General features: G+C 52.3%; 1 protein-coding gene across 4 annotated transcripts in view; it reads left to right on the top strand.

Annotated features, from left to right (window-relative positions):
* The window catches only part of CALN1 (calneuron 1), a 528,610-nt gene that overhangs the window by 92,908 nt on the left and 422,618 nt on the right, over positions 1 to 13,084 (top strand). Inside the window, exon 1 of one of the 4 annotated variants that reach the window (XM_058711415.1) lies at positions 5,844 to 6,564. The exons of the other annotated variants lie outside the window; for them this stretch is intronic. The gene's annotated coding sequence lies outside the window, so the exon portion shown is untranslated. Of the gene's footprint in view, positions 1 to 5,843; positions 6,565 to 13,084 lie in introns of those variants that run through there. 4 annotated transcript variants of the gene reach the window in all.

Genomic DNA, 13,084 nt, shown 5'->3' with positions numbered 1-13,084 from the left:
AGTAAAAAGCCATTTTTTCCCTCACCTGTTTCATTAGGAAAATATTTTTCTTTTACTTTCATACATGATAACAACCTCACTGGATGAATTAACTCTGGGTGATAACATTTTACCTTCTAAGTTTGTGGGTTCGTTTTTATTCTGTGATCTAGTGTTACTCCTGAAGCCAATCTTGATTTTTTTCCCTTTGCTGATAACTTCTTTTTTCTTTGTTGATAATTTGAATTTGTCTTTATCCTAGATATTAAAAGAACTATCAGCATAAGCGTCAATATAATCTCTTTCCATTAATAAGCCCGTAATAGACTAAACCTTGGTTATTTTTTTAAGGGTAGAGTGTGCTATTCATTTTGTAGGTATATACTACATATTTACTTCTTTGAAATAAAATAAATGCAGGACGTGTTTTCCTCATTAAAAAAATCAGCCAATATTAAAAATACTTGTTGTAGAGCATGTATATAATACATATCTAAAAAGTGGAAGTCTCTCCAATATTGATTCTTTAGTCAGGTAACAGATAGCATTACAATCATAGTCTGTGCAGATACATTGCGTATATATGGATGCCACGTACAAAGTTCTCTTTCTCAAAAATGGTATCATATATGTTATTTTACAACTTGCTTTTCCCACTTTACAACTTAGTCTGGACCCTTTTCAAGGTAGCAAATCATTCTGGTTATCTGTTGCCATGTAACAAATCATCCCCAAACGAAGTGGCTTACAACACCATTTTATTACTCCTTCTTCTAGTCTGTGGGTCAGGAATTGAGACAGGGAACAGTGAAGATGGCTTGTCTCTGCCCTGCAGTATCCTGGGCTTCAGCTAGGAGGACTCTTGCAGGAGGGGCTAGAATAGTTGGAGACTGTCCAGGTGTTCCTTCCTTCCTGCCTTCCTTCCTTCCTTCCTTCCTTCCTTCCTTCCTCCCTTTCTTCCTTCCTTCTCTTCTTTCTTTCTTTCCTTCTTTCACTTTCTCCTTCCTTCTTTCTTTCCTTCCTTCCCTCCTTTTGCTTCCTTCCTTCCTCCCTCCCTCCCTTCCTTCATTCCTTCTTTCCTCTCTCTCTCTTTTTTCTTCCCCCCTCCCTTCACACACCCTCTCTACACAGTTAGCTTGGGCTGCCTCACAAAATGTAACCGGACTTCTTACAGAGTGACTCTGGGCTCCAAGAGAGTGTTCCAAGGGACAGGAAATGAAAGCTTGCAGTGTCTTTAGTCCTAGGCCTGGAAATGGGCACAGAATAACTTCCGTATTCTATTTAAAAAGCAATAGATTCTGTTCAGATTCAAGGGAGATGTAGGGAGATGTAGATCCCAGCTCTTGAAAAGAGGAATATCAAAGCGTTTGTGGCCATATTTAATCCACCATACTAAAAATTTATTTACATTCTTCCTACATGAAAAACACCCAGAAACATCGAAAAGCTTCGAAAAGTTTCATCTCCTCCGGTCTCAGGCTCAGGCTTGAGGTCCTGGATCTGTTCATCTAGAGCAGGTTCAGGCGTAGATGAGGCTCCGTGGGTGAAGTTCTTCTCCATCTGCAGATCTGTGAACCCCTCCCTGCTCTTGCTTAAATGCTCAACGTACACAGGTGAGAAAGAAATGTAAACACTGTAACAGGCATCGCATTCACTAAGGGAGGATGTGGAAGCTATTTTCTGTAGCAGTCACTGATCCAGAGCAGCACGGAAATCTGGCTGGAAATACGTCATTAGTTCCTTAACTGGGGCCTGGTCCTACCCCTTGGGAGTGATCCTTGACTCTTGCCTTTACACTTTGGACTTTTGGACTCTCGGTTCCACTCTTGAGTCATCATCTGTCTTCCATAAGAAACGGCAGCCTGTTTACATGTTTGCAGCCAGTTTGCTGCCTTTAGAGGATCGTGGATCCAACGGTCTCCTTTCCTTTTGTGCTGTCTCTGTCGCCTTTTGTCCCAAGCTAGTATACTTTCTTTACACCACTGAAGACTTCCTTTGCTTCAAATTATAATTCATCCAGGAGACAAAAGCCAGACTTACATATTTCTTTAAGAATAGGTCCTTCTCTCTCTTCAGCTCCTGGTGAGGGTGCTAAGGGGCCATGTCTCTCAGATTCTTAGAAGCTCTTCCCCGAATGCCCTTAAAAATGCGTGAGGTCTTAAAGGATCTTACAGCCCCACCCTTAACTTAATCTTTATCCAGAGTCCACATTTTACTGCTCTAGATTTGTAAACCGTTGCTCAGAGATGCTAGAACGAACCAGCATGTTCTGGTTCTTTCCATTTCCTCTAAATTCTACTAAAGAATAGTGTCTTCTTTAACGCATCTGTGCTTGTCTTTTATCATAGGCATCCAGAAAAACTCTTTTGGCCCTGTGTTCTACTTGGAAACCTCCCTTGTCAGATACATGAGTTCGTTAGGTACCTTCCCATGTGTCACATTATTATTCTGAGGCAGCTTTGACTTAAAACAGTCTTTCAAAGGCACGGCTGTTGCCTATTGTTCAATCCCAAGGCCAGTGCTTCTGGTTTTTGCTATAGGGGTAGTGGGCTTCCAGGTACCAAAGTTTGTTCCAGTGATCCATTGTTGCCTCACAAACCACTCTAAAATCTCCAGCCACCAGGTAGAAAATGCGTGTCGTAAAGAACCCAATGCATTCTAAATCCTGTATTTTGATGAAATACATGAATAGCTTTACCCTCCAGCATATGTGTACCCAAATGACTCGTCTTTTTCTACCTATTTCTGTTTAGAACACAACAGATCCCTTCCTTACCCTCTACCCTTAGGTGTCTTGGGCACTGAAAGTAAACGTGTTCATTAAAAGTGAAAGCAAAGGGGCACCTGGGTGGCTCAGTCGGTTAAGCGGCTGACTTCCGCTTGGGTCATGATCTCGCGGCTCGTGAGTTCGAGCCCCGCGTTGGGCTCTTGTGCCAACAGCTCAGAGCCTGGAGCCTGCTTCGGATTCTGTGTCTCCTTCTCTCTCTGTTCCTCCCGTGCTCGTGCTCTGTCTGTCTGTCTCAAAAATAAATAAAGATTAAAAAAATTTGAAAAAAAGTAAAAGCAAAGAAGGAAAGATAGGGGAAGGGATGAGGTAGAGGCAGGAATGACTTTGGCCATGTCAGAAAATGATGACCATGTGGTAAGGCTGCTATTTATCCAGGTGTCCGGTTTGTAACTCTGAGTCCCAAAGCCAGGTGGTAGAATGAAGTTATGGCCTAACCCTAGCTTTCGCCTGGGGGACTGTATTGTTCTGGGTTGGAGAGAATACTTATGTCAATCCAGCTACAAATGCAAGATAAAGGGCAGTCCTTCTTCCCACCCACTTTTTTCTAGGTTGCTTTTAGCTTCCATTCTGCTAATCAGCACAAGAGTTTCTTTGGCATTTTAATGGGAAGGAAAAGACACATGCTTGACCCTTAATAAATATATATCGAATGAAAGTTGGGGCAAGGGTATCAGGGCCTTTGAACCTACACACTCACCCTGGAAGTCTCAAAATAGTCATTGTCGGTAAGAACCAGGAAACTGCCTTTGGCGTGCTTGCCGAAGTCTGCCACCTGGCTTCTCTAGGTTTTGAGGTCTGCAGAGATTAGTATCTGGGGACGAAACCCAAGGTGATGTCTTTGGTATGTATTAACTACTCACTAATCATGGCAACAGCCAACGTTTGTTGAAAGCTTACTTTCTGCCTAGAATTGATTTGTGTAGCTCCTCTATACGGGAACTATTTCACACGATCACATTTAACCTTTACAACAGCCTTATAGAGTAGATGCTGTAATCATTCCCATTTTACAGACGAGGACAGCGGGCTTTAGAGAGGACAAGCTGGCCCAAATCCCCACAGGCAGGAAGCAAGGGCAGAGAACTTCTGCCGACATATCCTATTCTGGGTAAATGGTGGCCCCTGCATTCTACCAGGAACTCCGTCAGGTGTGTGCTGTTAAAATTCAATCAAGTAAGTTTGAAGCTCTAATTTGCTTCGTTGAATGATTCGTGAATCGGGCAGCGTCCCATCCAGCAAGCAGAGAGGCATTCTGAGGGGTTGCACAAAATGGAAGGGTTTTATAGATGGAAGGTAGGGGCAAGAGAGTTATTAGCAAAAGGAAAGGATTATTCCAGGTCAGACCTGCTTTCTAGGGGGAAAATCTGGGGTCTTATCATGCAGATGACCTCATCTTCCTTTGGGGGCTGGAGAGGGTCCGGGGAGTGGACTCATTGGTGTGGATTGACAAATTCCTGGCCAACCTGTTAAGATTACATTTCCAGGGGAGGTTAAAACTGCACTTACATTGGGGATTTGGCAACTCAGTCTCAGTGACACCATTTTGGGCCTGCAGTTTCCTACCTCTTCCCCCTTCCCCCCGCCTTCCACCTCCTCCTTCTCCTTCTCCTTCAACAGTATATAGTCTTGCCAAGGGGCTTTGGTGACCCGGTTGCCATGCAGAAAGGGACAAAACAATCGCTTACAGAAAGCAACAGATTGTTAGAAAATGATGCAGTTTTCATCCAAACGAAGGGATCACAGGAAAACATCACCGACGCTGTTGGTTCATCTGCCAACAGCTCTTCATGAAAACCCCTGAAAACGACTTCTACGCACATCTGAACTAAGGACAAAGGACGCAGCCAGTGGCTCAAGAACATAATTTGGGAAGCAAGACTGGCTCACGAAAAGACAGTAATAACGCAGGGTAGCAAATGCTAAATGCCAGAGGACTGGTGCCCGCAATGAATATTATGAAGGCTCAGGGGAACCATACCCAGGCTGCAGGCCTGGCGAGGAGGGGACCCTGATTAACTTGCGTGTCTGGCTGGCAGGGCCATTTCCCACATTCCCTTGGCAGCTGCCCCAGCCAGCAGAGAGGTGATTGCTGAGCTGTTTGGACCAGAGGCTTATGGCAGTGTCTCCTGCTCGGTTGCTGATTGGTGTGAGAATTTTCAGATACACCTTTTCTTTGGTCCTGGGAATCGGAGGCATCTGAGCTGGTGAGCGGTCTTTCTGCCACCTAGAGGGGGGCAAGAAACTTGGGACGGTGGAAAGGAGGGTGCAGTAAGGAAAGACTAGCTTGCTCCAGCCAGGTGGGTTGTTCCTTACCCCTTTGGCACACTCTTGGGAGGAGCAGAAAGGGACTGGCAGGCGCCTGACTCTGTCTACTGGACAGTCTGAGACCCATCTCGGTGTTTTGATTCTTTCTTTTACCTGACGACACAGACCTTCGTGGCAATGCGTGTTCTGTCAGCTTCCGGGCACGGGAGAGGTAGACTGGTGGAGACTGGAAAGTTGACTGGGGACTGAGCTATAATGTTGTCCTCGAGGCACGGGGCAGACAGAAAAAGGGTCTGAGGATGGACTTGGCGGAGGTCAGCACCGGGCGGTTACACAGAGTCTTTGAGAGTTCTAACTCACACCTGTGTCCAAACGCCCTTTCCCCCTCATCGGGTCCATTCTGTGTGTGACCTTGGAAAGGGAAATGGGGGCCAAACCAAGTGTTCCCGGGTCCCAGGGGAGCGATGGCCGCAGTGGGGCCTCCCTGGATGGTGGCAGGGGTGGGCACGCTGAATCCCCCTCCCGCCCCTGGACTCGGCCTCCCATCCTTCCCCCGGGCGGGGATGCAGGTGTGGACTGTGGCCCAAGGGTGTGGGCACCGGGGACGAAGCAGTTAAGGTGGGGGGCGCTCGGGCGAGTTGTCCAATACGGAGAAACAGCAGTTTGCCGGAGTTAACGTGGGCAGCTTCTTTGGGGAGGAAAAGAAGGAGGACCGTCTGCCAAGCTCCAGCTCGCCCCCCGCGTGTGTGCCTGTGTGTGCAGTGCGTGTGTGTGTGTGTGTGTGTGTGCGCGAGTGTGAGTGCGCGCGCGCCGAGGCGTTCCTCAGGTTGCGCTGCCTGGAAACCGAGGGAGCCATTGGAGAGGCGAAGGGGTGGGGGTGGGGGCTCCCCGTCCCTCGGAGCAGCCGGGGCGCGGGTGGCCGACGCGAGCCCTGGACCCCGGCTCCTGTCGCGGCCGGAGGCAGAGCGGGGACGGCGCTGCGGGCGGCCTCCAGGCCCCGGGGGGCCCGCCGGGGAGGAGCCGGGGAGGAGGCCGGAGCTGCATGGAGTTTCTAGGGCGCGCAACTCCGGCGGGGCCTCGGCCACTGGGCTCCGGGGCGCAGCGAGACAGCCGCGCACATGGGCTGAGCCCGCGCGCCGGGGCTCTGCACGGCCAGCGGGAGCGGGAGGGGTAGAGGAGCGCGCCGTGCCGGGGTGCGGGGCACGCGTCCCCAGACGGGAGCAGAGGACAAGGACAGGGAGGAGCGTGCCCGGATCGCGCTCCGAGCCGACGAGGGGCTCGCGCCGGCCCGGCGCGCGCTTGGGGAGCGGCCCGGGGCGCCGTGGGAGCCGGCGGCAGCGAGGATGCCGGCGCGGGGACGCGGCTGCCGGCTGGGGGTGTGAGCGCCAGGCTGAGCGCTGCCCGCCGGCGCCTGCGGCCGCGCCGCCCCCTCCCTGCGGGCCTCGGAGGAAGCCCCCCGCGCCGCGCGGAGGCGCCTCGGAACCCGGGCTTCGGGGCAGCGGGCCGCGCGGCCGGCCCCGGCCCAGCCAGAGGTGAGTGCCGCCGCCCGCTCGCGCCCTCCCGCGCCTTCCGCCCCCGCCTCTCCCCTCCGTCCTCGCCCCTCTCCGCGGCGCCGGAGCCCCTGCCCCGGAGCGGGCGGCCGGCCGGCCGGCCGCGGACAACGCCTCCCGTACCTGTTGGCTCCGGCGGAGGGCGCCGCGCGGGCCGGGGGCCGCCCGAGCCACCTGGACCTCCCCTGGGGGTGGCTGCTGGCCGCCCGCCCGGGGGCGTGGGGCCGGGAAGGGCCGCGGACGTCCCGCTCGGGCGTCCCGGACCGCGCGGGCTGCAGGCTGCGCGCCGCTCGCGGAGTCCGCGGCGCCGGGGGGCCGCTGGGCTGCGCGCCCCCGGCCGCGGGCGCCCGGGCGGCGGGAAGGAAGGGGAGGAGAGGGAGCCGCACCGCAGCCCAGGTGGGAGAGCAGCGCGGCTTCCAGGTCTCCGGGAAGCCGGGGTCATGGCGATCGGGAGAGGCGGGACGCAGGGTTCCCTCCACCTCCGGCTCCCCCCTCCCCCCCACCCCCGGCGCGGGTTGCCAGCCCTCCGGGGCGCACGCTTCTCGCCGCCACCCGCCCGGGGTCCGCGGGCCCCGGGGAGCGCGGGATAACCCGGGAGGCCTCGGGAGTGCAGGCTGGGACCTGGCCGCTGCTCGGCCGGCCCCGGGCCCCCGGCAGTTCCCGGGGTCGGGCGCCCGGGCAGGGGCGGGCTCCGGTTGTCCCGGGCAGTCCGGGTTTACGCGGCGCCCCAGCCTCCCCGGACTGGCGCGGCGGGGAGTGAACTTCCTCAGACTTGGCCTGAGGGCGCCTAGGCAGCAGCAGGTAGTTCTGGGGCGGGCCCCGGGGCCAGGGCGAGCGGAGGACGCCCCACGCCGACGGGACGGTGCTGCCGAGCGGGGACCCGGGGCCGCGTTTTGCCTCCGAGGCGCCCGCCACGTGCGCCCTCTGCCCCCACCCGCAGCAGCGTTTGCCACTGCTCTTTTTCGCTCTGAGGAGGCGTGCGTGAAGAAGGCGCCTTTCCCTGCGGTTGGTTTGAAGCCCTGAGCCCAGGTGGAAGTGTGCCTGCAGTTCCCCGGGTGCCAAGACCGGGGCGCCATCCCCAGGCCCCGAGCCTGTTTTTCCGCAGAAAAGGAGACTTTGCCGGGCTCGGAGATCAGCAGCCGGTGCCGCGTGTGGCCGTGCTGGGTCGTGGCCACCGGAGCCCGAGGCGTGCTAATTAATAACGACAGTCTCACGCGAATAAGATCCTCCTCCGCGTTAGAGCTAGGTGACCTTCTCTAGGAAGAATGGGTAGGTTTCTGCCCTCGGGATGTCCAGACACCCCGCATTTGTGCAAATGGGAAAACTAACTCCTAAGATTGCCCCGTTCTGCTGCTTTCACCGCTGGCTTTCAGTCAAAGAGATAAACTCTTTTTCAATCCAGGCATCAGAGCTTTGGGAAGGGTTTTAAAGCCACTTGGTGTGAAATTGTCTTGAGGCTAGAGCAGGGCTTTTTTTTTTTTTTTTTTTTTTTTTTTAAATCGAAGCTGGACTCCAGCTCTCCTCCTTGGCTTGTTGGTGGTTTTTATTTCCTCTTTGTGGGGTGGAAGGGAGTTTTGGGGGGGGGGGACGAAGAAGGAAGTGTTGGTGGAGTCCGGATTGTATTCGCTGCTTGTTTATCTGAGGCTTTGACTGGAGCCTGAGGGGGCCACTCCGACCTCTTCTGGGCTCTGCGGTGACACCCGGTTTAGGATGCATTCCCGGAGCTGCGGAACTTTGCCAGTCTCTTGGGCGGGCGGTGGCGGCCCCCACGGATGCCCCGTGGATGCCCGGGGCTGCGTTCCCCAGCGGCCTGCGCGGGCGGAAGCCCAGCCGCGTGGCCCCCCTTTCTGAGCTCACTGCAGACACTTCAGACTAGCTGTCTGAAGACAGGCTCTGTTTACCGAGAAGCTGGTCCACAACACCCAAGTTGGTTACTGGATGTGTCCACGCGGAGTAATGAAAGCAAAACAGTCCGGTAACACAATCCCTAGCGTATTTGATTGGAGGAGCGCTAAATCTTCTTAGAATTGTTCATCAAGATCCACCTTTCTCTGAACTCTGAGTGTTGCTCATTGCCAGTAATCAGGCCTTCGGTGCGGGTGCAGGAGAGGGGCTCTTTAGAAAGAAAATGGTTTAATCCAGTTGATTCCGTGGAGAAGAAGACCCGCTTTCCTCGCTAAGGGGCAGCGGGGATGGGGGGGGGGTGAGGGTGCGTGTGGGACAGCTGCTTAGGTGAGTTGAACATTTGTCTCCACGGCGGGAGGCCTCTGATCGGGGCTTGAATATTGGGCAGGGTTGGGCTCCAGTCTAGAAATTTCTTTTCCATAGCAAGTGGCGTTGGGAGGGACAGTGTGCTCCTGGGTCAACAGCTGGGGAGAGGTCTCTGTGAGCTGGTCCTTGAGCCTGGTCCTAGCTGGCCCCAGCTTTGCCAGTCCTGACCAGTACTGGCAGCCCATGCAGTGCTCATTGGGTGGCAGAAGGGGGCGCTAGTTGTTATAGTGAGAGGAACCCCCAGGTTCTGGTAGGACTCGGGAGGTTTAAGGTCTTTGGAGACCTTGTCTCTGAGACCCTACTTGGTACCGGACACTTCCACATCTGAGTTCACGTTATCCTTGTTTTTCATATTTGGAAATTGATGCCCAGGGAAGCGAAATACCTTTCCTGAGGCTGTTGCAGCTTGTGGGTGAGAGGCAGGGTTTAGGGTTTGATTCTAAGAGGCTGGGGTTCCTGAGTCTAAGCCCACAGTGCTGCTTATGAGCTGAGGAGTGTTTGAGTAGCCTCTGACCTTCCATGCCTTCTTTAGCGCCAGCCCCTTAGTGGGCACCTTATGTTTGCTCGTCGTTCCCGACGAGGAAGCCCGGGCACCGGAGGAGCTCTGGGGGCAGGTGCCCTGCCCTCCAGGCGCGCCCACACCGGAGCCGTGTCAAGTTCCAGACCGGGTTGCTTCGATTATAGGCTGCTGATGCTTTCTTCGCACGTTCTCTGCCTGTGCCCACGTTGGTATGGGGTAGGGGGCATCTCTGCCCTTCACTGGAGGCCTAAACTGGTGTCGTCAGAGTGTCTGAAAGGTCCTCTTGTGATGGAGAACCGTCAGGTAGCACCACCAGAGACAGCCTCTGATGCTTTTGAAAACAGTGTGCGTCGTGACTCTCAAGCGATCATCCTTCGCGATGGGCAGAGCCCTGGCTGATCCCTCGGTCGCTCAGTTTGAGGGTAGTGCTGAATACGGTCAGAAAGGGGGAAAACGAAAACACATTGTTGCCTCCAACCTGGGGTTTTCAAAGTGAATTATGTGTTTAATCACTTAACATCTAACCAAAATGCCTTCGGCGCCTATTATGTGGTTACGGATACAGAGATGACTATGACACAGCGCCTGTCATCAAAACAGTCACAGTTTAGTGGGGAAGGCAGGCCATGTGTTAGGGCTACACATTTGTGAGCAGAGACGGATGGCATCCAGCCTAGCGTGGCAGCGACGTCTGAGCTGAGCTTAAAAGATGATTGCAAGGCGGTCGGCCTCGAATGGGTATTCCAATGCAGAGGAAATAGGGCGGGCCAGGGGTGAGAGGGGCGGGAAAAGGCACGGAGAATAGGAGGAGGCAGCCTGGGGTTCGCAGTTCCTGGAGCTTGAAGGTGGAGGGAGGGAGCAACAAGAGAAGAGGCCGGAATGATACGATGGAGACCTTGGGTCAGGACTCGGGGCTCAGCCTTTCTCTGTTGGGGGTGGGCAGTGTGGTCAGATTCGAGTTTTAGGTAAGTCTGGTTGGAGACCCGGCGGAGAATGGATTTGCCGGGGAGGAGACCAGGGGCGTGGATGCCAGCGAGGTTGTGGGTAACCGACAGCAACTCTGGCTAAAACCTGTGATGGGAAGTCACAGGGCTGAAGAGCCAGACACGGAGCGGGGGAGAGTTAGGTGGTGGTGGGGGAGAGGACTTACTAAGTAACCGATGTAGGGGTAGGAGAAAGGGAAGGGTATAGTGTGGCCACTGGCTTTCCGGTTTAGGTAATGGTCTGGATAAGCAAAACAAAGGTCTGGCCAAGACTGAATAACTCACTTGTTTTCCCACAGGCGGTGCTGTGGGCCGCTGTCCATGACCAGGCTGCAGGAGAAGGTGACGACCTATTTTTGAGTCTCATTAAGGGGCCCTGCTGCTGTGAATAAGGCCTGTTTAAGTAGGTTGCTTTATCTCCTGCCCCACAAATCTGGATACCCTGAAAACATTTTCATTCATTTAACGGATACTTATTGAGCATATCTGGTTCAGGTCTGGGGAAGATGGTGAGTTAGAGGTGGTGCTTTCACAGTCTTGTGGTGTAACTTACAGTAAAAAGAACAAAAATCGGCAATGAGATTTGATGATCTAACTGAGACAGATGGAGGTGCCACTTCAGATTGGGCGGTCAAGAAAGTTCTCCCTGAGGAGCCATATTTAAGCTGAGTAAGTTGGGAAAGATCTGGAGAAGAACTTCTGGGTGGTGGCAACAGCCAGTGCAAAGGTCCTGAGGTAGGAACAAAACGGGTGCGTTAGAAGAACAGGAAGGAGGCTAATGTGGTAGAATACGAGTTCAAAGAATCAGGGGCTCATTTATGGGGCGCCTGGGAAGTCACCTTGTAGAGTTTGGGTTTGACACTGAGTTTGATGGGGGCTGCCGGAGAGGTTCAAACGGGGGAGTGACATAATTTATGTTTTCAAAAGAGCACCCTGGCAGCTGTGCATTCTGTATGCACCACCTTGGTACAATAAAGTGGGTTTTTATCCATCAGAGTTAAAATGTAGAGTTTAAGAGTAACAGATGGAGAGAGAATGCATTGGTGACCTTAATTTAGTGGTTTCTACTGTACCAGTTAATTGAAACCACATTTCTAGTATGATTTCAGTTTTGTTTAAAAACATGGTATAGAATAATGGAAAGGAGTGGACTAAATATATTAACGCTGCTGTCCAAAGGTGTTGCCATTGCAGATGATTTTTACGTTCCTGAAGATGAGCACACGTTTCTTTTGTAATCCGGAAAAAATGATTTTAAGGGGTGTTGTGAGATTCTGTCTGCTACACACTTTCCCCCTCCCGTTTCATTTCTGGAAAGGTTGATGTCAAAACCCACGGTCCTGGTTGGGCCCGAAAAGAGGATGTTTACAGTCGACACCAGCTGTCCAATCGGTGGCGCTTTGTTTTATGCTTAAAAAATATTTTTAGTGCGGAGAGCAAACATTCTCTTTCTTTTATAAGAAATTAAAGCAACACAGAAATGTTATATAAAAAAAATAAAAGTACCTTTCTGCCCTGTCGTTCCCCAGACCGTTAACATTTCTGGTCATATATTGTTCGATTTTTTTTTTCCGTGTGTGTTTCAGATCCCTGCATCCCTACCTGGTTGAAGGATTTTGGAATATTGCGAAAACAAATCACCCTATCCAAATTACTCTGCAAAATTCCTTCCTCTCGAGCTCTTACCCAGATGACCTTTTCCCCCCTTGCGACAAAACCATTGGGAAAACTTGAACACATAACTCAGCTAAGAGAAACTGAATCTTGCCCTTTTGGTATTCAGAGTGTTCACTGAAAGCACGCTTTATGCTTATAAAGAATTGAGCAATTAAATATTCATTAAAAGTTCATCTCTGAGCCTTGAAACATTATTGTTCTAGGACTGGAGCCCAAAAGTTGGTATCACGATTGCATTGTTTTCATTAACAAAAGTTAGCCGATACGGAAACTTAGGAGGAGCAAACCAGGGAGCTGAGCCAATTATTTTGGTGACATATTTATTACCACAGAATACTCTTTCGTCCCTTGAAAACAGGAAAAGAATAACACTCAGTGAAGTGTTACTTAAGCCACTGCCGATGCGTTTGGGAAGAGCCGTCTGTCTGCGTGGCCTCGTCGCGCAGACTGGATCTTGGGGGCTCACGAGCCAGGAATGAGTGGCCCAAAGTCCATGTTAATGTAACCGAACGAGAGTGGGATTGGAGTCTCATTATGTGATTCAGCAGAATTACCACCTTCCCCATCATTACCATAATTAAACACGTCCTTTCTTGATGAAAAGGAGAGCAAGTATGTGCTCCGAAGAGAATAATGGTAATGGAATAGAGCCATGGAGAGGGGGCCTCGGGTTGTGTCATTTTACAGGGGGGAAATTGAAGACCGGAGAGAGTAAGTGGGGTGTGTGTGTGTGTGTGTGTGTGTGTGTGTGTGCATGTGCGTGTGTGCGCCCTCCGCCGATTCCCCCACCTGGGCGCCACTCTCCGGATATCAGCAGTGGCTCCGTGTTGTCAGGAAGTGAATTTATTTTGGTAAACCCAAGAATTAGGAAAGCGCTCTGAACCTGATGAAAAATGGGTTTCTGAGCTGTTCATTCGTTCTGTAGAGTGTAATCTGTTTGCGTACTGATAACAGGCCTAATTACTGTGTAAACATTTTTATAGTCTGGTAAGAAAACTTCAAACATCTGTACGGCACGTCGATGTAGCATTTCAGCCTCCAGCATTCCTGC

Source organism: Neofelis nebulosa, chromosome 18 (assembly GCF_028018385.1).
Source record: "Neofelis nebulosa isolate mNeoNeb1 chromosome 18, mNeoNeb1.pri, whole genome shotgun sequence".
Taxonomy (NCBI): domain Eukaryota; kingdom Metazoa; phylum Chordata; class Mammalia; order Carnivora; family Felidae; genus Neofelis; species Neofelis nebulosa.
This window is presented reverse-complemented; position numbering and strand designations above follow the sequence as displayed.